This window comes from Athene noctua, chromosome 3 (genome assembly GCF_965140245.1).
Source record: "Athene noctua chromosome 3, bAthNoc1.hap1.1, whole genome shotgun sequence".
In the NCBI taxonomy this organism is placed as follows: Eukaryota; Metazoa; Chordata; class Aves; order Strigiformes; family Strigidae; genus Athene; species Athene noctua.
In genome coordinates this window covers 87819321-87843668 of record NC_134039.1, presented here as the reverse complement: position 1 = coordinate 87843668, position 24348 = coordinate 87819321, and the positions used below count along the sequence as shown (strand labels likewise).

General features: G+C 44.3%; 1 protein-coding gene across 1 annotated transcript in view; it reads right to left on the bottom strand.

The window, feature by feature from the left end:
• The window catches only part of PPP6R2 (protein phosphatase 6 regulatory subunit 2), a 102381-nt gene that overhangs the window by 61756 nt on the left and 16277 nt on the right, over positions 1–24348 (bottom strand). Inside the window, exon 3 of the mRNA XM_074903611.1 lies at positions 11882–12014. The gene's annotated coding sequence lies outside the window, so the exon portion shown is untranslated. The remainder of the gene's footprint in view (positions 1–11881; positions 12015–24348) is intronic.

Below are 24348 nucleotides of genomic sequence, written 5' to 3'. Positions count from 1 at the left end.
GAAGAACCTTCCACCCAACCACCACCATACGCAGCCAACGGCGGGGGCAGCAGCACACGTTACTGTACCCAGCAGCACTGAGGGGACAGAAGAGGGGAGCTCTCGGGGAAACCCAGACACCCCATCTCTGGGCACAGCAGGATACCTACACAGACACACACACATGCTGATCTCATGGGTGTTTTCGCATGAAGCACATGCAGTCTTCTACAATATGCAACATAATTGCTGAAGCACATGAAAATGTATTGAAAACACAGGACAGAGGGCCAGGAAATGTTCTCTGTGATTGAAGTTACACCGCTATGAATGCTCCACTTGGGGCTGTATCAAGAAACTAGTATGTCTATAATAAAAAATGTTCATGATTACTTTAAAAAAAAAAAAGGATAATCTAGAATAAAGTGCCCCGTTCTGCAACGATTAGCTAATTCATTTTCTTTAATCTGCTCACTGGAGGTAAGCCATCCTAACCAACAAGGCACTCGTTCTCTATAAGCAATGGAGAGAGATGAAGAAATGGGATCTCCCCACGAAGAACCTGAGCTACCGTGAAAACCTTCCGCAGCATTAATCACCAAACTCCAGTTCATCTCACAGGAGCTACCACAGGAAACGGAAACCAGAGTAACGCACCTCCTGAACCGATGGTATCACCTTGTAGAGCCAGGAGCCCGGAGTGAGCAAGCCCCTTCTTCTGGCATTAGGATATAAACGCACCTTCCTTCTAGAACTCAGAAAGTGCACTTCACCTCCTTCCAAAATGTTGATAAGAAAAAACATCTCTGCATAACAGGAAATGGGCTGAGAGAGACCGAAAACATCTCGAGAGTTGCTGAGTAGGATGAGCCCAGTAAATGGGACATACCATTTCTTCTTGTGATACAGGACTCGCAAAGGTTCAGCACTGTTTCCTGTTTATGCTGCCTTTTGGACACCTACTTAAACTTGAGGAACTTCTAAATACTAAAATATTAAACACTAGAAATCACTAAAGTTAAGGAATATAAGGTACAGCAGAAGAGGTAGATGAAACAGGAATATGAAAGAGTATCCTACTTTCTCTAACAATTTGTGGCACTGCACATCCCAATGAGGAAAAAACCCAGGAAATTAAAACAAATCAGGGGCATCTTATGCATCTGATGGAAAAAAAAAAAAACCAACAACCCAAGAAAAAACAATTGCAGTTTTCCAGGATAAAAGACCACAACGAAGTGGATGCTAACTGCCAACTTTAAATGTTCCCAATTACTAAGCATTAAGCTGAGCTCTGTTCTCTAGTTTTAGGCTCTGGTGGGGGCGGTTAATGCAATTTCTGAATGATCTGACAAAGCACGGCTCTCTCGGGCCTTTCACCCAGCACGAACAGGAGGGCTCTCTAAAGCTGAAAGGCACATTTTAGTCCCTACTGCAAAAGCTGTTTCAGAACTGGCAGCACTAGAGAGACCCGTGTAGGGAAGTCAGCAGTCAGAGGTGAGGAAATGAAGCAAACTGCTCACCACCAGCAGCTCGGCCACTGTCAGAGCTGATGGGGAGCGGCCGTAACTGAATGAGGACAAAAGCAGAAGAGGCCCTGACCAGAGCCTGGGGCTCTTCCCCAGTGGCTACGGCCCCACTCGCTGGTCAGCGCAGGGGAAGGAACATCCTATCTCCGCCGAGCACGTTTGCGGTCTGCACTGTTTCCTCTTGCAGATGCGCTGGATGTTCTTACAGAGCTCAGCTTGCTCTTTATGTCCTTTAGGTGTGCGCTGCCTCCAGCGTTCATTCCTCCATCCTTCCCGAGCAGGTTCCAGTCCTCAGAACAGCAGCGCCTCAATGGCCTCTTGGTATCCCCAAAACCAAGACTATCATGACCATGCTCAACATCCAGCAAGCTGCCCCATCCAAGCTGCCCATACGTATCCCTACGGCAGCAAAGAGGAGGGAACGCTATCATGTAGGTCAGCACAACTCGCTGTCCCTCCCCCAGCAGGAATTTGAGCTTTTTCCCCACACTTCTGCAGTATCCTCTAGTGCCTTGTGGTGCTCAGAGATCTGGAAGACCAGTTCAGGCAGGTGCACTCAGATTAACACACACATCTGCGGGGAGGCTGACAAATGCCCCTCATCTCCAAAGACAACACATTTTTTTCACAACTTGGGCTCTTGGCCTTACGCCTTATGGATGCAGTATCATCTCATGGACAGTCTCACTTCTCCAGGCACAAAGCAGCTAAGAAGCATTAAAGTCTGCTAAAAGGACTCCAAATTCATTAACCTTTGATGAGGTCCCCACTCAAGGCAAGGCTCACAGCTCTAGCAGACTCTAACAAGATCTGTTATTGACATTTCTGGTCAGGAAAGCAATATAGTGTATCCATACAGCTGCGTGTGACTTCTCCTGCCTTCTGTCCCTGGTAACCACTAACCTCCCATACACCTTCCTGGCACCAGTAATAGTTGACAAAACAAACAGGAACAGAATAACTGCTTTGTCAACAGCAGACACTGAATCTGGCACCATCAGGTCGTCCTAGTTCTCTCACTCTTTGTAACTGCTGGATTATTTGACCTTCATCTCTAAGGGAAGAAGCCTTGGGCGATGACTGAGTAAGACTTTCCAGAAAACCCAGGAAAGTCAGGAGATACAGACTGAACACTAAGGCACATCAGAAAGCAAGATAGAGAAACACTTCTGTAAGGTTTATAAAAGTCTGCTGTATAAACATATACCAACTGACAGTCACACAACAGATACTACTGCCCTTCATTAAGCCTTCTTAGTATTTAAGGTTATTTATTCTATGTCCAGAAAAACATTAGAGTATACTACAATGAGACTCCAATGTGCTGGGAGTTTCAGGGATGTAACAGCAAGTAACAAGGCCAAACACAGGAGTACTGGAAGCCACAGCCTAACCTAGAGTGCTAAAGGGATGAGAAGAGGGTCAGGAATTGGTTTTTATAAGTATCTTTAATAGGAACAACATCCTTCAAACTGCTGTATTTCAACAAACTGCTTTTCCTTAGGTCTAGATAATGAAAAAGCCTATTCTGCCATTAAGAGCGGTACAGTAGTTTTCATTTTGAAAGAGGTTTCCATTCTGAAGTTAAGTAAGAGGAGAAAGTTTCTCAAATGAAGAATGCCCTGTTTTTCCCCACCAAGTTCTCATTAGATAAAAGTTGGGGGTGCAATTTTGATTTAACCTTTGATCCTGCTTCAAAAATGCATCTTCAAGTACTGTCAGAGTTCCCCAACTGTCCTTTGTGAATCATTTGCTTACCTGAAATGCTGGGGTTTCAACCCCAAGCCCCACATAAGGTTGACATGTGGGTGATTCCCCCAGCCCTTCCCAAGGGGGGTGAGTTTCCCTTTAGGCTCCCCCCAGGGTGCTCTGGCCTGGCAGCCAGAGCCATGGGGTGAACGAGCCCCAGGGGTCCCGCAGTGAGTAACCCAAGGTCAGGGGTCCCAGCAGGGAGAACAGCTGGGACCCCTGGCAGGAGGGGCGGTGTCTGTGTGTGAGGGGGATGCCCTGTGCAGAGTTCCCTGCTGGGGAAGGACCTCCCGCCTCCCTGGGACTGGGCTCCAGGCAGGTCTGGCTTTTGTAAACGCGGGCTGTGCAGAGATTCAGTGTGTGGCTGCCTTGGTCTGATGTGTTTGGCTGGTTGACCTGGTTGTCTCCTGTCCCTTCTATGGGAGACTGCATGTCACCAGTTATTGCACCCATTGTTGGTCATACGGTGTCATTGTTGGGGTCAGTGGGATTGATGTCAGTTATGTATAATCTGACTGACTTGTCTGTACCCCCAGCGCTCACCCATGGACTGACCTTTTTGCATGAAATGCAGTTTGATTACTGGCTCATCTTTATGCTAGGCTTAATAATTGGCAAAACATTACCCTACTTTGAAACTACCACCACTCCACATCAGCTTACTCCAGAAAAGGAGCCTTAGGTTTCCAGGCACACTGGATGCATTCTTGGTTTTTTCTACACTTGATATAGGGCTGAGAAGGAAAAGGAAACTTTATTAACTCAGTAGGCAAGAAGCCAACAAAGCCCAGGCCTCAGCCTCTAACATCAGCTTCTGGCTACTGCCAATCTCCCCCTTCTGTAAATGAGGGGGCTTTTATAACTTACTTGAAAGATGGTAGTTTCTTTGGTCAGGATTTCTTAATTTCTTGTATCTTCTCAGAAAAAGCAGAGCAGTGTCCCAAAGAAGGCCTAAAATAGCCTTGGGATTATCAGCTTTATCAACCCAGGAAGCAATACCCTATGTCAGCCCCCAGTGAGAACAGCCCCCTCCCTGAAGTACACTGGAAAGCAGGGTAAGAAGGATCTTTTTCTGGTAAACTGCCTCAACCTCCTGCCTTGATTTCTTCATAGATAACCTTAAGTCACACCCAAAGTCTCATGTTTGATAATTATCAGTGAATACATCTTCATGAATATGGCTAACTTTTTCAAAACCAGCAATCAAAAGTGTTCTCTGATCTCAAACCATACCAAAGTTTCAAATTGTTTGGAAAAGTACTTTTCAAACCAGCTGGTTTGAATTCACTGTGTACCATTCCTCCTTCCACCCATGCTGAGTTATGAAACACAACTGCCTCACATTCACTTTCCCCATACCACCTCTCCCAGACATGGGATGGAACACAAACTGTTCAAGCAACTCCAGTCAATTCTGAAAAACTGATTACTCTGCTGAAAGCAGAAGGGAGTAAGGCAAACGTATAAAGACAATACTGATCACAAGGCTACAGCGGTTACATTGCGTGCATTAAAATCATCGCTTTAAAATTGTTTAAGAAATACATGAGGATTGTATAAATGAAGGAGCGGGATAAGTTAAAAATGTCAAGCTGTGAAGAGCAGATGAATTAAAAGAAAGCTGCGCTGTAAAGTGAGTTTTAGGAAATGTGAAATTGGAAAACCATAATGTAGGTTTTTCTATACATAGGAAGTTAAGTCTCAGTCTTTGTTTTAATCTGATCTCTACAGTAAAATAGTGTCTTTATAAACTTTGTATATAAACAGAAGAATGCAAACAAAAAGGAGCATCTGGTAGAAGTGATAACTTTTTCTTAAAGATGGTGGGTAAGTTCCTTGGATAAACTCAAGGAAGACAAGAGAGACGTAAGTGCTTTTTGAACCATAACTCAATAGTTATTCAAAATGAATCTGAATTGTCTCATGTTACTAACTGTGCTCGACTAGCTGTCATTCTTTCACCTAACCTCATACCACAAAAAGATCATCCCTGCCATCTACCACGGTTCACTTATTCTCCCCATATTTAAGTTTCCAATTTTGTAAAACTGGGAAAGTCCTGAGCTGCACAAGGATGGTACAGAGATAAACAGCTGTGAACAGCTTAAAATAAGCTTTCCATAACCGGGTATTTCTTCACCAAGCTGTTATCCCCCACCACCAAGCCTGGCTTTATTTGTAGCCGAGGCAGAGTTGGTTTGAGATACCAAGAGGCTGCTTACAGCCATGCAGATATTCAAAACAATCCTTGTTACAGAGCTCCTCAAGTTTCACTTTCCTTCCTTAAACAAGTGAAAAAAAGAGCTAAATCAGAATATGAGAACATGAGGATAAACATGGTAGGGTCAAGGTTCACATTCTTGCTGCTCAAGACAACTCCTGCTATTTTTCTTTTAAAGCTGTTGCTAGCTCTTATATTTGAAGGGAAAAAACTAAATGCACTCATTATAACTGCTATAGTGAGACTCATGCAATCTGTAAGTTTTCTTCAGCAGTGGAAGAGGCAGCAAACCCCAACATACTCAGATCTAGCGAAGGCAGGGGCCTGGCCAGCTCGGGGGGCTGGAAGCCCGGGCTGGGTTTTACAGGGACAGCTCAGCCTGAGGGCATCAGCCATCTTCAGGAAAATAGAGACCAGAGCAGTGCAGGAGGAGCTGACAGGCGGCCATGGAGCAACCCTGCCTCCCAGTCAGCCAGCCATGCTGTTCATACTGGTCTGTAAGGGACTGGAAGCCTTCATTTTCTCAAATGCTTTAATCAGCTGTGAAGCAATTACTGCTACTGGCCTTTAACACTTTCCAACTGTCTCCAAATTACATCAAAGAAACGCTGCTGTTCACATTTAGCTTTTGATCCAGGTTTTTTCTAGATGTAAAAGAAAAGATCCAAGTTGTTTATTTTCAAGCCGTTAATTCAATCACACAGTTGACAGGTAATTTTATCTGGGCAAGAAGTTTACTGAACAGATTCCTTAAGATGCTATTTTGGTTTGCACTCAAAATAATCTAGGTATATTTTCAGTCTTTATGCATAACGGCATTTTCAATGTCCTCTGCATCTTTAGTGGTACAATACCACAGAGAACTAGAAAACTTTCACTAGAAGACAGTTCTGGAGCAAGAGAGGAGGGGCTGACAACTTGGTCATGGCAGGAGCAAGCCACAGACTGCACAACAAGCAGGAGGGAGAAACAGGCCTAAAACTTCTCCTGTTTTATGATAATCATCTTTGATGTCAAACTAAAATTCAGGATTTAGTCCCCCAATTTGCTAGCTTTCTTCTGTTCTTGGAGTTGCAAAAATATGACTTTTTGAAAGCTAGGTGTGCTCTATCACATCGAAGGACAAGCCATTTCACAGAGGGCTCCCACCAGCAGGAAGCTCTGACAAACCATGTCATTTTAAAAAGAAAATAGTAAAAGGACAGATTTCATATTACAATTCACAGCAAGAAACATGTCAGGTGAGGAAGGTTTTGTATGGAAGTTCGATTTTTTTCATTTATGGTAATGAAGAGCTTTTAAGGGAGGCAGGTGCTTTCCAGACACACCAGGAGGAGGGACCATGCTTGTTCTAGGTAGTATGAAAAAAAGAGGAAAAAAAAAGCAGGTTACTGAGCAGATGGAGAACAAAACTGAACAGAATAGAGGTGGCAAAGGGTGATCTTTGATATTTAAACAAGAAGTGGATAAACTGTCGCAACGTTTTTGTAAACTCATCTTTAAACCCAGCCTGTAACGGTGCTCACCTGGGGGAGCCAGGGAAGGACAGTTTTGTCACAGCAATGTTTGCTCTCTTCAGCACATTTAAATCAATAATACATCCCTTCACCCTCACGTTTTGTGGGCAAGAAATACAATACACACCCCTCTGAGGACGCAGGGCCTGTTAGTCTTGTAATTCTGTATAGAAGCAGGGAGAGGAAGTATTTCCTACATTCTTCTGAACAAGTTAAATATCACCACCTTTCCATTTCATTATTAAAATGAATTAACTGTGTGTTTTAGAAACTGGTACCACTGCACTAAAGCACTGGTACAGTCAGGTTTTAATCCAGATGAGGCCCAAACACGTATCTACAAAAAGTACCTTCCTCCTGATGCCTGCCATGTCTCAGTACTTAGTGTATGTCATCTATGTCCCCAGTAAACTAGAAACATCTTTTGCTCTGTCAGGTGGACATCTCAAAGCCCTTCACAGCTGCTCATGTTATTTCTGAACTGGAGTATCTAATGGAAGGAAAAACCATAATGATGTAAGGAAACGAGTTTACTATAACTATACGCTGCCATTTTTGAAGATTAACTGCTTTATGGTGAGCATTTCTGAATTTGATACATGTAGAATTAAACTGTCATTCAAACACCTGCTATTTGCCAACAATGCACTGCAGGAATTTTTTAATATTTTGAAGGTATGCAGAGGCTTCAACGAAGAAGCAGAACAACACATAAGGCGATCCCTGACGGCACACTGGTTCTGGGATAGATGATTAACCACATAAATTTAAAGAAAACCCAAATTTCCTCTTAGTATGTGTGTTTCAAAGTAACAGCTACTTTTCGTCTCACTCCTTACACAAGCAGAATGCCAAAAGTCTCCTCTCTTGTCTGTGAGGCCTGTCATGAACGTTTCACCCCTTTAGTCTCAATTCATCTCATCCTTCCACTTACCAGTGATTTTCACTTCATGGCCTGGATTTTATTTAACAATCTGGAGGGTGGAGGGGTGTGTCTTTTTAGATCCTTCATCAGAGAACCATTAGGTTTGGTAAAAAGCCTCTACTTTTTCTAGAAAATGTCAGGAGCCAGCAAAAATAATAAGTGACTAAAATTCACCAACTGAAAAGCCAGTAGTTCTAATATCACACAACTTACAGCATCTTGCAATGCTTCTTTGGCTGACATAAAAAAAAAGATACGCCACATCTCCTACTTCCTCTAAAACTCTGGGTAAATTTGTGTCTTACTCTTTGACCTGAATCCTGGTTTTGCGTTATTTTGCCCAGGATTATTCCTGTAGTCAGTTCTTTAGTTACCAAAGGCCACCCCGAGCCTTACTGAATACGGGCACACATACAAAAGTCCACAGCATTTTCCAACCTGTCAGAATGCCCTCGGTACTCCAAGACCAGCAAAAACGAACATGGAGGGCCAGCAGTCACCACAGGCAACTCCTTCTGGAAACTGGGAGGAAATTACCAAGATTTCCTGATTTTTTTTATTTAAGCCTATTTAAGCCCATTCCCGATAAAATAGAACATTAACATTTTCCACTTAGTAAGTGGAAACACATGGAAATGCTGTGAGAAGTACATTATCCTACTTGTTTCCAAAAAGAACGTATTTTTTAATACTTCTGACTTCCCTGTAACATCCTTTCTGTTACAAAAATACAAAGGACAGATGTAATTTCAGCAGCTGTGTCACAGCTGAAGAGTCTTCCCTAGGTCCCCTTTAATTCAGTCTGTCTCTTTAGTCTCAACAGGCATAGGTTCCTGATGTGAATTTTAAAGGATTTTTTTTTTTTTCTGGTGAAGTTTTAATGCAAAATCTCCTTATTTCCTTTATAAGCATAAAAAATGTAAAGCTTTGCTACACAGAGAAGAAAAAAAAAATCTAGATGATTCCCTCATGTTGCAGTATGCAAGAAAGTTTTAGAACTACACCTTTAAGATGCAGTTACTGAACAACTAATTGCAGGGAATAAAGTAACACTTTATTTAACCTGGTGAACCTGAAGCCTAAAACTAGCATTTTAAGCAAACAGTTGCACAATTTAAACAACCCACAGTGAAAACATACAGACAAGGACAGTACGATCGATGGTTCATCTGATTTCTCACAGAAGTATTTTGCATAAGCTTCTCCAAACAACTTTAAGAAAAGCTCACTTTCTTTTGTGAATCAGCAGCTGGTTAAAACATAAGAAATACATCAAAAGCAAATTTAAAAACAACAGAAAAGGGCAGCAAGTAGGGTCCCAAAAGAAACAGTGACGCTCAATGTATTTTAGGTGATCTCAGAAGGAACATGAACAGCAAGGTAGCAATTTACTAGTGACAGACAAATTATTTAGCTTAAACCTAGCAAAGCTGTCACAAACTGCTGCAGAATGGTTTCATGTTAATAAGAGCCAGACAACAGAGTGGCAGATTTAACTCAGCGCTGACAGAAGTGAAGTACCAGTCCCAGGAGACACCCACCACTGACCAACGACTGCTAAGTCAGTCACCATCACTCGGTCAGGGACCTGTGGCCAGCCAGTGCCTTCAGGCAAAAGTGCCCAAATCTTTATTACGGGCACGCAAAGAAAATAAATACTTGTAGGGTTTGTAAACATCAGGTATTTAAGCAGCAACTGCATCACTTCAGGTGAATTTGCTTTTTGGAAAGAGCACAAGCAGGAGATAACCCATGTCCAGACTGGCAAATTCTTTCCTCTGGGTTGGTTCAGACTAATTCAGGAGCTTTCTGGGACCAGTCAACATCTGCAGCGTCCTCAGGATCCTCAGGAAGTCTCTCCCTCCCCACCAGTCCTGAAGCCAGGCTGTCCATCCGCCCCTTGCTCATCTGAGATGTATCCCACGCTCTCCTGTGCCACAAGTTTTGTCCCTGCTGAACTTTCACACACTCACAGTCTTCTGCCTGCCCCATCCCATGTGCTGGGAACTTCTTCCCCCGAGTACACTCGGATGCTCCCAGGAAGGAGCCACCTCCCCTCCCTCCTGGAGGGCTCAGCCTGACCTGAGTGCCACAGCCAGCACAAAGCAAGCGAGCAGCCCTCCTCTGTGATGCACCGCAGCACTTTGCAGAACCATGACATTTTAACATACAAATACATCAGATCCTGTTAGTTACAGCCACTTGGAAATGATCTTGGAGCCACTGTTCAAGGACCTCAGCACAGAGCAGCAGCCAAAGAGGTAAAAGTCACGTCAAAAGCCATTACAAATAAGAGTAAGCAAGTAAACAGAAGGCATGACATCATCTGACTATCGTGTGTGTGCATCTCGAGTGCTGGTCTGGTTTGCTTCTCTCCGAAGAGACAGCAGAGCTCAAACAAGTACAGCGGGTCTGATTAGCTTCTCTTAAAAGAGATCGAGTGGAACAAGAAACAGCACAGCTTCTACTGGAAGATGCATTCAATTGAACTTAATACATGTCTACAGCTTAGAAAAACAACAGATAGAGAGAAAGGCGTGAACGGTATTAAGGAGGTGAAGAGACAGATATTTACAGCTTCCTATAAACCTGAGCACGGGGACAGCTCACGGTTACCAAGCAGCCAGCGGGCAGGATGAAGCACTAATTACGTTCGGCACGGGACAAGAAACCATGTGGAACTTCCTGCCACTGATGGTTATGGAGTCCAGAACCCCAACTGAGCTCACCCTCAGCTGCTTAGGCCAGGTCATGAAAAACAGGTTTATAAAGGACCCTCAAACGTTTTACAGCCACTGCTGATCCAGAAAAATCCCTAAGGTGGGGGACTGTCAGAAAGCAGGAGTGCCTACCCCCATTTACCCTGTTTGAAGCTTCCCCCAAGTACTGCAGGTATCAGAGGGTGCTGAGAGGGACCTCAAGGGGGGCTGTAGTTTACCAGAGGAAGCTACACTTTTATTTCCAGCTACTCTTTTTTTATTTCTCTGTATCTCACCAGCGTAGATGACTACGAATGTGTGGGTACCATCCACATGCTCTAGTTCCTAGATGGCTTTCAGAATCATCTTCCCCAGTATCAAGCCACCAGGTCTGACACGCAACATCCCTACGAGTCACCCCATCAGAGGAGCATCTCTACCTACAGCTTACCTAAAATCTGTGCCGTTTTGCAACAAAACTTAAGGTCACCTCCTTCTTCTAGGAGCCTTAAGAACGCCTTTCATTCACAACCTGTTCCCCCTGGGAAACCTTGCTTTACATGAAATCTCCTGCCTTTGTAGCATTAAGAAAGCTTTTCCTAATGGAACTACTGACAGGAAGATGACCGAGTGGGGCAGCTCCACCGCCGGCACCGGGGAGGATCGCAGAGCCCGTCTGCTCCCAAACAATCCTAAAGCAGCAAACCCCCACCAGAATTATGTGCTGTAGGGGAGGGTAGTCCCTCTTGCTTGCTTTCAACTGCCCGCCTGATAACTTTGTTGGATGCTTCCAATCTCTCACTTTGCACAAACCAGCAGGTAATCACTGCCCATTCGCTTTCACTGCCCCAAGGACATACAGTACTACATGTCATTTCCACTGTGGTACTTCTTGGAAGAGCCACCAGAAAGAAAAAAAAGAAGTTCATTCTTCTTCCCATCACTTGTGTACCTTAAATTAGAGCTCAAGTTTTGGGAAGCACTTACCAGCTAAACCTGGTTTTAGGGAGTAAGCTGAGCAACGTACCGTGATAGACTGCAGACTCCCCAAGGCAGAGGGCCTGAGCTCCTGGGGTGCACGTACCCAGCTCTGAATCACATCAGGGGACCAGCCCAGCAACACTACAGCTCCCTCTCTCAGATGACTCCAGGTATTAAATACCAAGAACAATCTCACTAGCAACCACCAGAACACAGACTACCAGCATTATAAAGCATGCTGTCATTACTGAGCTTAAAAAAGGAAAGATAGATGTGCATACCTTCAGTAGAAGTTATTTCAAACGTGAAATCTTCTCCACGGACAGAGAAACATTTGGGTTACAGTTCCTGGAATATACCCAGCTTCAGAAAAATATTTTCATCCAGTGTGAATTTTTTCTCAAGCTTCCTAGCCTGGAAAATATTTTTAAAAGTTACTATTAACCAGAGGTAACTGAGGGCCAAAGATTTTTCTTTTTTTTCCCTAAACAAACTTCCACTTTCAGCCCAAAGGAAAATTTCAGCAAGACTGCAGGTGAGTGAGACCCTTCACAAAGCCACCACCACCACCCTGCCATCGACCTCCTCCTCCCAGCTACCCCCCACAGCACCGGGCAAGCGTGTCCCTTCACAGGGAGCTGCGACGGCGCAGGGGTTAACAGCCCTCCTCCGACTCAGCTGCGAGACTTGTACCTCATTCAAGAACACATATTTGTTTTCTTGACATCACTTCAAAAGAAAGTTATAGGTTGTCAAGGAAACCTAAGGGTCATTTTCACTTGTTCCAAGAATAATTGCAGCAACAATACACGTATTTCACATTCGGTCTGGGGCCCCCATCACCTTAAGGAGGCTGCACGGAGTCCAGAGGAGAGCTGGCAGTTTCAGAAGGTGATTCACAGAAGGGAAACGGGCAAGAGAACTAAGCTTGGCTTAGCCTCCTCCACAACTATAAGAGCTGGGTTTTAACCAAACCTCTCTCTGAATCCAGGTATTCCCTTCATACTGCGGGGTTACGACCAACACAAAGTAACAGCAGCCGGTCCCTACACCGAAAGATAATGTTCCCACACTACTCCAATAAAAAGAGTATACTCGCATGATTATAATTTTATTATACATATTATTATTAATACTCCACATCCCTGAACACCCTTGCAAACCTCAAAGTCGGGATGCAGAGAAGGCATGACAGTGTAACACAGCCAGCACCAGCAGAGAGAACAGTGTATTTTCTCATCTTATCATCAGTAATTACTTAATTGGAGGTACAATATTCACCCAAACCTGAAGTCATCAATTCAAACAGACAGTGTTCACAGTTTTATTGTGCATATTTAAGGTCTGTGAATGTGACACTTTCTTTTTTTCCCAGCATTTGTCCTACAAAGTCTTTTAAACATTATAGAGATAAACTGAACATAACACAGTGCAGCACAGATTTAAAATCATAACCTGAGGCCCAACAATTAAAGTGCTGCTCTGAAAACTGAATTGTTTTCCAAAGAAATGGCCATACTCCTCAGATGTATTCAGAGTACAGCAGGAATACTCCTACAAAGCTTGAGAAAAAGCTCTGCTTTTCGATTCTACATATCCCCTTAAAAGTCAAACTCCATCTTGGTAATTAATTTGTAGTTGTGGATATTTGCTGTATTTGCTTAAAAGCAAAGGGTGAGAAGAGCTCTGAATAATGACTTTAAGTTTGGTAGAGTGTAACTACTACTTAGAAGCTACTTTATAACAGAAACTCAAAACCTCTGTGCCATTCTGACACTTCTGTTTGCTGTGCTTGGGATAAAGATAAACAACGCTCTGCTCCACGGCTCCACAAGATCTGCGGTATTACTTGAGCTCAAATTCTGTTAAGCTTGTGCTTAAATCCCAGCACAAAGCAGTCCTGGGGGATGTACTGAGCCTGAAAGCCAGGCACATGGTTACAAGCTGACATAACCTAGGAGAAGGTGGTGAGCAGAACCACAAACCGACCCCGTGTAGAGTATCCTGTGCTCCCTCAACGCTTTCTTTAACACTGAATCCACCCAGAGAGACCCAGCGAGAGCAGGAACCCACCCTGTTCCTGGCAGTCACAACACCGTATCTTAGGGACACGACCAAGTCACACCTCAGCAAAAAGGCCTTCCTGGGTTCCGGAAGGATGGAAGGCAGCCTACGTGACATTGTCCTTCTAACTTGAAACATTTCGAGTATGAATTTAATCTCTAACATTTCAAGTGACTGACATCAGCCTCACAGATCTGCCACCTTTAGTTTTGTGCTATAATCACCTCAATTCTTCTTCAATTATTTTTAAATTGAAATAGTTAATATATTTCCGGGTAAGAGTGGCAGGACAACAGGATCTGCTGCATTTCAACACAGTCAGCAGATTTGGATAACGTGGTTCACTACTTTCTTACATTCTGAACACACACTGCTGAGATTTCAGCCTTAGTCTCTTCTGACACATGCTTTATTTTATCTGACAACTGATTTGAAACAAAGCACAACAGTTAAAGGAAATAAGAGTTTGGATTTTTTAGCTTCTCTCCCAGTGATTTTAAAGTTTTTGCTAAACTCGTTGCATGTTAACCAGCTACATACACAAACACACTCAGAACTTTAGCACCGTACATTCATACAAAAGTTCAGTTTTGAAGTCAAACCATATAGACAGGTCTCTGTGTTCTTGAAAAAGTGTCTCATTTCTAACAGGAAAAATCATCCACCTCAAAAGAACAACTAGTACCTGCAGTGATTTCCTGAAATAGGTAGCGTAGAAAGAATAAACCCAGTAAATCAAACATACTCCCCGCACTCACAGATTTTAGAGGAAATTTAATCTAACCTGGGCTATGAAGTTTAAAACGCACTCTGGGCAGAGCATGCCACGATTCCCCACAGGGCAGACACAGCAGCAGCCAGGTGAATGGACAGCCATTAGCAAATTCTTTTTAAAAGGCCCCTGTGTGGAGACAGCAGCATTCCCAGGTTCCACAACGAGATAATTAGGTGTGTGTGGCTTCAGAAAAGCAGACCCACCACAAGTGGTACTGGTGTCACAGGAGCTCTCAGCTTTGGGGAAACACCCAAACACGGGGTAGTGCCACTGTAATCCAACAGTGATGGATTGATAGAACTTTTCCACTGGGGAGACGGAAAGTTGCGCCAGGGCAGGGTCAGGCTGGCTCTGCGGAAGGATTTCTGTGCAGAAGGGGCTGTTGGGCCTTGGAATGGGCTGCCCAGGGCAGGGGGGAGTCCCCGGGATCCCTGGAGGGGTTGAAGAGTCGGGCTGAGCCAGCGCTGAGGGATCTGGGGGAGTTGGGAACGCTCAGGGGGAGGGTCATGGTGGGGCTGGAGGAGCTGCAAGGGCTTTTCCAACCCAGAGAATTCTGTGAGATACAACTTTGAAGTAGGTTAAATTTGAGCTGGCTACCGTCCTCATTTCAACAGCACATCTCTGATTCAGTGGCAGTCAAACGTCTGTAGGTGCTGCTGTGCTGGACCTGCTCCTATTCTTCAGAGCACCAGCCCTTCCAGCCCCGATAAACTCACTGTGACAGCCCTCCCTGGTCGGCAACGTGCCTCAAAACAAGCGACAGGAAACCGATTCTTGTGAATGACAATCAAAAGAATTCACCGCTGTGCCATAAAAGCTAAGAGTTTTGTAAAATTCTACAGACCTCTGGATTAAATGGACAAGGAAGCTTTGGAGAGCTCAAAGATGCAGATGGAAACAGTGAAAGAAGAAACCCAAACCCTCATGGCGTACAGAACGAGCCAGCAGCTCAGCGGCTGCCTGGGGGGAGAGGGCTCAGGAGAAACTGTTTCGTTCTTTTAACGCAGCTTCGCATTTGCACACTCCCACCTCCCTGACAAACTCAGCATTTCAGGCCACCCCGTGGTGCCACTGCTCTGTCAACATTACCTGTCTTGTATCCACACATCCCTGAAAAAGCAGAATACTGTTACGCAAGCAACTGGTGAAGTTGTTACACAAAGAATGAGAAGCTGATAGATCTACTGTTCAGCATTACTTAATGATTTCCAGCTTCAAAGTAGTCACACGCCAGCCAAACCTTTCAAACAGCCCTTAGAACCAACAAAGCAGAAAAAAATTGAACCACTTTCACTTTATGAAAGGTTGGCAAAACGCCCACATAACTTGCCCAAAGTTTAGCGTGAGCAAAATCTAAAGGAATCCAAAAGACTGCCGATTTACAGCTCCCTTCATCAGACAGCATTTGTTTCCAAATATCCAAAATAACTAAAAATAGCTACATGTCTCTATGTGAAAGACATGCTTCCAAAGAGATTAACAAATTAAAATATCAATCAGGAGTTAAAGTCCAGTTTGTATATAGTTTAGTTCAAGTCACTGAAACTAAAGTGTGTTGCAGCTTTTCCACATTCCATCTTCAAACACCCTGGGAGCAGAGTCTATCTCCCCTACCCCTGCTTCTCCTTGCAGCCCTTAAGGCAGCAGAGCTTTGAGATATATTCCACAGCCTTTTTATGGAATCCACTCAGATAACTAAAAAAAGCTCATTAACAAGCAGCCTAAAATCCACTATATAAACCTCTACAATGCCTCTGAAAGAGCATTTTCACTTCAGCAAGTCATGAAAAAAATGTTAAAAATATCCCAGCTTCTCATCTAACTCCCGAGCTCTCTTCAGGAAATTTCCACCTGAAAAAAAGACCTGCTGAAGGATCTGCACAAGCTACTAGATGCGGCCTCCTATTACTTTGGGTGGCATATGCCAAGACAACGCATGTATTAATGGAAAACCGGGGTCAGGATAGGCACTGCACAGCCCCAGCTCAGCCCCTGTGCTGGGAGCTGGTCTGGGCCGTTCCAGCCCAGCACCTCCAGCCGTGCCCGGCTCCCCCAGCTCCCCAGGGCTGCAGGAGCACGCAGGAACAGCCCCGGCCTGGGGCTCAGGCTCCCCGACATCTCTGCTGGAGAAGGGCGGCTCAGAGCCAGCCCCGTGAGCTGCAGAAGTCAGCCTGGACCCCACCGAGCCAGCAGCACGGGCGCCTCGAGGGCTTGGATGCTCCTTGCAGTGCTCCTCTGCTCAAAAGCAGCAAGACATTAAGGAGAGAGCACACGGAAGGCGAGCAGACAGCTCTCCTTGGGCCCCTCCTGCTCGGGGGAAGGAGGGAGAAGCGATCAAACCACGCCGAGGCCCCCCAAGGCCACCACCGTTCCCATGGACTACTGCTAATGGAGGATTGGTTAGCCAGAAAATATTGAGGAGAGGTAAAAACAATCAAAAGGTTTATTTAACTCTTCAAAAGACAATGTGAAAGCAAAAGAGCATCTCTGGCTAGCTATTCTGGTGGCTTGGGCACAGCAAGAGAGAAACAAGGCTCGCCTTCCCCAGATGTACCAGCGGCACCGCACAGCACCCAGGAGCAGGATGGAAGTGCATGAAAAAAGGACGTGCATGTTTTGATACTATTATATAAAAAGCAGCTATTTTTAAAGAAATTTAAAGTCTTCCCACTGCCTTAGTTACTTTCATAGGGTTGATCAGAAATATCAAGCAAGATGAACTAAATTTAACCTTTTATATAAGCTATAATGTCCCTCAAGACTTTACTAATAAAGTCAGAATCCTAGTTATCCAAACTAAGAAAAAATAAAAGCATTTCTACAGGGTTTCTCCACTGCAATTAAAGAGCTAAACAAAGGAACAGGTAGCTTATATAAAACCAGTAACAGCCACAAACAAGTCTCTAGTCAATTTATCCCCAGTTGCATATTTTGGAATTCCTTCAGCCACTTCCCACCTACTTGAAAGAGCGGTCACCAAAAAAATTATCAGAATCCAAAGGAAAAACAAGGCCTGTATAAAGCAGTCATCCTTTCCATCTTTTCCCCTCTGGTGCAACAAGTGAGAAGTGCAAGAACTGCTGAAGACAGGCAGGAGGGCTGACGCATTCATGAGATTTTATACTACCAACACCTGCATCAAGTTTCTGAAGTTGGGCTTTTCTGAGACCATCAACTCTTTCCTAACCCTACTTCTCTCAAGATAACACCACCAGGAATTCAGGGATAAAGGGTGTAATAGCTGTAAAACTGTCAAGGAGAATAACAAAAAATCTTATTGATTATTTCCCAAAAGATGGGTGAAAAATCAGGATACGTTTTATGTCTTCCAGAAAGCTGTCAAGAGTTCACCCTCCACAAAAGACAATAATTTGTCTTCAACTCTTCCGACTGTTGCTGCCAGCTCTACCACCCGCATTGCTCCACAGGCACCGAGACAGGGACAAACCTGCAGCCTCGCATCTACCACCGATACCTAACTTGGAAATTAATTCATAGGCACTAAGGGAAAGACCCCCGGCAGCACTCTGCTGAGCACGAGCACCACACTCATCCTCAGAACTGCAAAGTCAAGACAAACACCAAATGACCAAGATTTTTACTTCAGATATTCTCGACTAATTTGAGTCCGCAAAATCCTGTGTCCTGCTGCTACCTACATGCAGCCCCGAGATCACTTAGACAATGTTCGGTCTTTTCCACTTCCTCCTTTCCCAAAATAAATAAATAAAAATCCATCCACCACCTCTTCTGGGACTCAACTGTAACATGGGAAGTTAAATATTCCAATGGTCACTAGTTATAACAGTAATAATTGCAACATCTTACACAAACGAACCCATGTTACAGTTAATGGAGACTTCCTGCATTTATTAGTATACATTAAACTTTATGCTATTTTTTCAGAAACTATGCTGTAAACAAAGTTACAGGGAATCCTCCTCCAACTTGCCACTTCACGTCATTTTCAGAAGAGAATTTGGCTTCCTGCACATTTTCAGAGCACTTGAAATTTATAGAATTTGCTGAAATTTTTAAAAAATGCCAACATCCAAGAAAAAAAAATTAATTGTAGACAAAACCGAACTGATCTACTACCCTTTTAAAATCATGTATGCTTTGAAAGAAAGGTTCATGTCTCACTAAAGACTAAATGCTGTCTTCGCCCAAGTCAAAACCAACAGCAGTTTTGGAAAGAGATGAAACATGCCCAGTTGCATCTTCTTGCATTTCCACAGGCTGCAAATGTACAGCGTAAGATCCAAGGGGCCTTATCTTCCCATTTCTCTCACACACTAATAAAGACTGCCTGGTGTCTCATGCAAAGATCTGGTTTGGTTTTAATACTTCCCACAGAGAGCGAAAGCAATCTCAGGTTTTATCAACCCCTCAGGATAATTTTCAGTATCGACAGTATTTCTGCAGCAACTGTACTGTCCAGAGTCCAGCCTCAGCCATTTTACCATAGTCCTTCAGTCACCTGAAGGGTTTGAAACACCATTTAAAGAGTCAACAACTAGTTTAATCTTAGATTAACATTTTAATATTATGGTAGTTTTTTGGTAACAGCGGAACAATTCCTTTAAACAATTAGTGCGGGTATAGAACCTCTCATTTCAAGAGACTGTAAAACATTTGTCTTTTTCCACTCTCCCTGGAATTCATTTTCTGTCCCAATGGTAAGAGCAGACAGCCCGCTCATCCCTACCCGACTGCTGATGTCTGTTCCCAGCCTCTGCTTTTCTCTGACTTCACACACACTCTTCACAGCAAATACCAGTTTAAAACGCATCCTTTATAAATTCAGGTTCAGAGCGACTGCAAATTTATTTTCCTCTCCATCTGGACATTTGCAAAATGATATGCAAATCATGCGATACATGAAATGATACTGGTAATTATAGAAGTAACCGAGACTGGTTACTATTTTAAACTTTTGGCCAAGCACTGTGAATGTCTTGCACAGAAGCTGACCCATCCAGAAAAACGGCACGTTACAGTGACAGAGCTTGAACAAAATCTTTTCAAAACTGTCAAGTACGATGCAGGATGAATGCGAAGTCATTGTGGGGTTTTTTGAGTTAGACAATAAAGACTGTAGAAGGTCCCATCCACAAGGTCAGGCATAACCAGGTAACTAAAGGCAAGCTGAAGATTATCTAGTGCAGTTATTTATGGCGGTAAACTGCCAAAAGGCACCAGAGCTGTGGCAGAGAAGTAAGTCAGGGAGAGTGTTTTACCGTCAAACACGCTGGCTGAAAAGAAGCTGGAGCCTACAATAAATCACTTGCAGAGGAAGGCCCCCAGAAAAATCCTACCCCTTCTAACCCGGCATTAATAACAGAAGCGTCACACTAAAGCCCAGTGATTCACAAGGCAGGGGACAGTGTCATTTCAACCAATTTTTCTTCTACTGCCAGAGTCGCATACTGCTCTTTCACACTCCCAAGCTGATACTTTAAGTCAGCTACAATCCATTTTAAGAATCTGTCAAGCCACTCAGTAACTAAACGAGCTGAGGAAAGTTGCCAGTTTAATACATAACACCACGCTGTTACCTCACAAGAATTTACATTTTCAGTATTTTTATCACCAAGATCTTCCCAAGAAACTTGATAATTTGGGTTATCAAGATTTTTTGACTGCACAGCTTAAGTTGCCTAAAAAGGGCCCAACTTTCTAGAAGAGTTAATTAAACACCCTCCAAAATTCAGAGCATGCTATAACTGATTTAAGTCATCCATGATGAAGTCTGCAAACACATCTTAAAGTCCTCCTCCTGTGACTACTGGGGAAGGGAGAGAGAAAGCCACCATCCTGGAGCCAGTTCCTATCAAAAAAGGCACAAGACGCTCTTCAGTATCACCCTGTTTATCCAAATTCTTGATCTAGAAAACGCTGTCTCTCCACTATTCTGTTCAGAACAGAAATTGATTTAAACTCAACCAAGAAATAATAGAATGGATGAGCTATAATGGCACTTCTGTAACAGAATCAAAACCAACGTTTGTTCAACTAGTGCAAAGCTCCAGATGGGAGCACATGCAGCGCTGCTCCTGCAGAAGAGCCTTCCTCCCTCCCCTCCCACCCCCATCGCTGCTCCTCAGGGACATCGACCAAAGTTCAGGTATAATTACAACAAATTACATCCATGGTCAAGTACGGTCACTAGCACTGTGCTGGATACACACCATTACGGCTGTTAAGGAAAAGCAAGCAAATTCTGAGTAGAACGAGTTGAATCTAATTTTTTTTAATATACAAAATCCACAGTGAATTAAACCTAACACTCGCTCAAATTCTGCAGCGCTAAAACCCAAGCTTGCTAAACTTTTCAGGTGCACTGTGACAAAACCACCTATGCACAGGCCATGTGGAGGGGATGTGGGGACAGAATGAAAGCTGCCAGAAACTACAAAATTCCTTGCTAGGAAAAAAAAAAAGAGAACATATCACTTGGAGCCCAAGGCTGACAACTTCTATTTCTAGAAGACACATAAATGTATAAAAATACTACCTAAAACTTATCATGCTCCTGACTCAAGGCACAGAAAGAATCGATTTCAATGAAAACATGCAGTTACAGGAAAACATGGCACACCAGGCAGTCTAGAAGTAATTCCAACAAAACCTAGAAACACTGACGCTTCTGTACATGTCACCATTTTCTTCTCACCATACCCCCTCATGCTTCTGCCACACTTCAGGCCTCGCTGCCAGGAGAGGTCAGGGTCTCTTCTACTCAATTTTCACCTTTCCTGTCACTTGCAAAAAGACCCCAGGGTTGTCAGTGGTTTCTATCTATTGGTTCAACAGCACGTGCAATGCCTTATATTTGTCACAGAGAGAGGAAAAGGGCACATGAGAAATCATTTAACCCTCTACCAGTTATCTGCCCTGACTAAACCCAGTGCTTCTGAATCACGGCTCTACAGGAGCTCAAGACTATCTCTGAATTCACACCGCCACCACTCTCCCCCTTGGCGTGCCAGCCCAAGCAGGCAGGAAGAACCCAGCAAGGCCGTAAACAGAGCAGGCTGGGGGCTGTCTTGGCCGACTTCGTGCCCAGGACCTCACCAAGCCTGCGCCAGAAAGGCACAAACTGCTATGGAAGTCCAACAGACACAAACACTATTAGAACGCACGGACACCAAACTGTAGTCACGTCATTTTTCTTTACTCACCCATAGACAATGCGATTCCCAACAATCAATTCAGCAGTGAATTCACAGACAGCAACCAAACACCCATGAAGACTGCTCAACTGAGCTTCCCCAGTCTTAAAAGACTCATGGTTGGACTTAAAAAAACACAAGGCCTCTGCCTCCTTAAGCCAGACCTTACATCAGATCAGTGCGCTCGCGCCACAGCTACACCTGTGACCTCAGAACGTCTCGGCCATTTTTAAGATTCTTCACTCTTCCCCAGCAACGTCTTTAGAGGGTCCAGCACATGCTCATTTAGTGATCAAACTTGGAACTGAAAGGAGCTGAGCCTCACTGGACACGCCGTGAGCCGACGGGCTCTGCCTGGAAAGGCACCTCCGTCCACTTACTGCTCAAACGGACGGCTGCGAACGGCACTCCTTCACAAGAGAGCCAAGAACTCCTCCAAGTAAAAAACCACACGACACTGTTCACACCTCTAGAGTATCGTCCCAGCTCTTGCTTGGGTTTGTTTCTAAGAATTGAACAGAAAGACACTAGAATGTTTTATTTACTTCTATATAAGCATTACAGGATGCCATCTGAACGGATGATCCCATGTAAGATACACACATAGCACTGAAAATACAAAAAAGAATATGTGCAGAAATCACACTGCAACCAGGAAACAAAAAAAATAAAAGAAACAGGCTCTTTCCAGAAATCTTACTTTTAAGGTCTGTCAGCTGTACACAAGGAAAGGAGTGAGACTGCAAGCAAGGCTCCTGATGTGCACTACCACTTAACATCAACTTAATGATTTTTTTTAAAAAGGAGCTTCCCAATTATACTGATGACTATTTGCATACCATTTGCTCTGAAATTCAACTTGCATAACAAGAGCTCCAAGAACATTTCTTTTTGTACTACCAGAGAAACAACTTTGCAGAGTAAATGGAAAAAGTGTCTGGTTCCAAATCCTCCAAGGCGGCTTTGGCAGCCTGCTGCTGACAAGTAGCACACTCCTAGGCCTCGGGTCCCTGGGAAGCTGGGAGGAAAAAAAAAAAAAAAAAAAAGGAGCACTGCTAAGTTGTTTGGTACCTATTAAGAGAGTTACTGGCTACCCAGCCAGAAGAAATATGTCTGGCAAGCTCTGACAGTAACATGTTTTGCACCAACAAAAAGGCTACAGATCTCCTGGGCAGTCTTCCACATAAGCCTAACTTGCCAGAAGGAATCAGCAATAAGTACATTTACCAACTAAAAAGATGCTTGATCTCATTTTTGCTTCATCTTATTCTTTTATTATCATTTTAAAAAGAAAACTTTCTCAATTTAAAAAGACCACTGCATAAACAGCACCCACACACCATGTAACAGCTCCAAAGAACAGAAATTGTCCGGTGACCAGGAAATCTCCCTCCCTAAAGAAATGAGTATTTCGGGTGAAGGGGGAGAGGATGGGGGGACAGGGATAGCGGGGACGTTTCCATTTTGTCTGCAACCGAACCTGAGCCAGCACCACAGCTGGCAAGCAGGAGGTAAAGTTTCACTGCGTTCCCCCAGGGTCTCCCAAACACACTAAGTTTTTGCAGAAATTTGACATTTTTCCTTGAGCATTCACAGCCTTCTTTAAGGCTCTTTTCTACTTGCTTCCAGCAGTATTTTAAACCATGTCCTCCTTCTGGAAGCAAGTTCTATTTAGAAATTTTTTGAACATCTCCAAGAATAATTTCAAAGCATCTACACTGGCCTGCGGCAGCGGAGCACGTCCCAGCCCCGCAGAGCCCGCGCTACCCACCGCCGCGCTCCGCACAGCCTCAGGGCGCCTGAGAAAGGCCCCGAGCCCAGCACTGCAAAACATCCTCCTCCTCCTCCTCCTTGCACCACGGGGCCGACACAGAGCACACACACCACTCCTGTGCAAAAGAACCCACTGCCAACCCAACCGGCACTCCGAGGAGAGGATGCTTCTGGGTGAAGGTCTGTCCCGCTTATTCCTATTTTCAACATCCTTGTTTTCTTCACTCTCTCCCTGACAGTCACATCAGGGCACATTCAGATAGAAAATTCAATTCCCCCTTTTCTGGGAAGGGTATTTCCCACCTGAGGTAGCTTAAAAGAAACTCATTGAGCATACGGACTACCATAGAACCAGTCCACTAAGGGTCATCCAAAACTGAAACAGATATAAAGTTAATTGGCAAACGACAGTACAGCTAAAGCTAACTCTGCAAAAGCCAGGAAATACAAAGCAAAAATACCATCAGCCACACTCTCCATAGGGACTGTGATCCCTGGAACTGGCACGTACCCACCGGGATGCACCACAGGAACGATTCAGACCATTCTGAACGGGTGGATGTAAGTAAAGAGCAGTTGGGTTGGTTTAAGGGCTGTGGCGTGTCCCACCGAGCCGGATGTTTTTACCCTGGCACTTGCCTAACCCCGGGCTGGGACAGCCACACCGCCCAGCCCACAGAGCATCCTCAGCGACAGGAGACACAACACACGCGCGTCCCGAAGCGCTGCAGCCTCTCATGCCAAGATATAACACCACAAATAAAGTCAACGGGCTGTTCCTGCTGAGGGCTACAGCCCCCAGGGCACGCAGCAGTCCTCCAGCGCTTGCTGCCCTGTACAGGAGTGTGAGAGACTCCTTAAGCCAGGTAATGCCACGGCAGCTTCATGCAAATCAAGGACAGCTGTGCACAGCATCACTTACAGCTTTTATCTTAATGAGGATGAGCCAGCAGGTTCCTGT